Genomic DNA, 1,293 nt, shown 5'->3' with positions numbered 1-1,293 from the left:
TGTGTGTGTGTGTGTGTGTGTGCATATGTGCACCTTTTAGCACTGCTGAACGTGCTGGCCCTTAAAGATATGTTTTGGTTTTCTCTGGTTTTTAATTGGGGCTCTCTGGATCCCTTTGGGACTCTGATAAAAGCTAGGACCTTTTCCCTAGGAAAATGCACATCATACATAGAACACATAATTTTGCAAACATTTTTTGTGGAGGGGTGCAGTTTGTCAACCCCATAGGATCAGTAACCTCTGCACTGTACCACATGGACCGTGACATCCTAGACCAGGGGTCGGCAAACTTCTTCCATGAAGGGTCAGATCGTAAATATTTTTGGATTTGTGCTCTATATGGTCTCTCACAGTTACTCAAGTCTGCTGTTGTCGTATGAACAAGTCCATGAACAGTACACAAATGAATGAGAGGGATGGCTGTGTGCCAATAAAACTTTATTTACAAAATCAGGCTATAGGCCAGATTTGGCCCACAGGCCATGGTTTGCCAACTCTTGTCCTAGACCATCAAATACAAAACTCCAAATGATTAACTGTGTGTGGAGAGTTCTTCCGTTTAGTGACAATTTAGCCCAGTTGCTATTGAGGCTGATTAGGAAGATGGACATAGGAAAATAAAATCAGAAAGTAAGGGGGACTGTTCGGTCGTAACAACAGTTGCCTCCTAACTTCCTAGGGTAAGTAGTAATTGCTGTAGAAGCCCATGGAACAATTTGCTTCCAATAAAGCTGAATATCTGCTTTTTCCATTTCTATGCAATAACCAGCATAACTTATTTCACCTTGGAAACAAAAGGCACCCTTCTCTTAGAAGTTAACACATCCTTGTCTCTTAGCGTTTTTGTATTTTCTTTCTCTTCAGTGGTGATACCTATGCATGGAGAATCAGGAACTCATACACTAATCCTTTTGGTTTCCTTTCTCCTGAACAATATTATTATTTGGCAACATAGGAGGCCAAACTCACCTCCAAAGTAGAAGGCAGATACCCCCCCAAATCAAGCCAGTTGCCGCCGAGCTGATTCCAATTCATGGTGACCCCATTTGTGTCAGAGTAGAACTGTACTCCATAGGGTTTTCAATGGCTGATTTTTTCAGAAGTAGATCTCCAGGCCTTTCTTCTGAGGTGTCTCAAACTTCCAACCATTCATTAGCAGCTGGGTGCATTAACTGTTTGTACCACCCAGGAATTCCAGAAGGCAGATAGAATTCTTGAAATCTTTCAATTTATCCACCTCATCTCTTTGGGCATCTTTTAAGAAAATAGGAGAGAATAGTTTGGGGCCAAAAT

The sequence above is a fragment of the Trichechus manatus genome, unplaced genomic scaffold (genome assembly GCF_000243295.1).
Source record: "Trichechus manatus latirostris isolate Lorelei unplaced genomic scaffold, TriManLat1.0 scaffold00028, whole genome shotgun sequence".
Classification (NCBI taxonomy): Eukaryota; Metazoa; Chordata; class Mammalia; order Sirenia; family Trichechidae; genus Trichechus; species Trichechus manatus.
Note: the sequence above shows the minus strand (reverse complement) of the source record.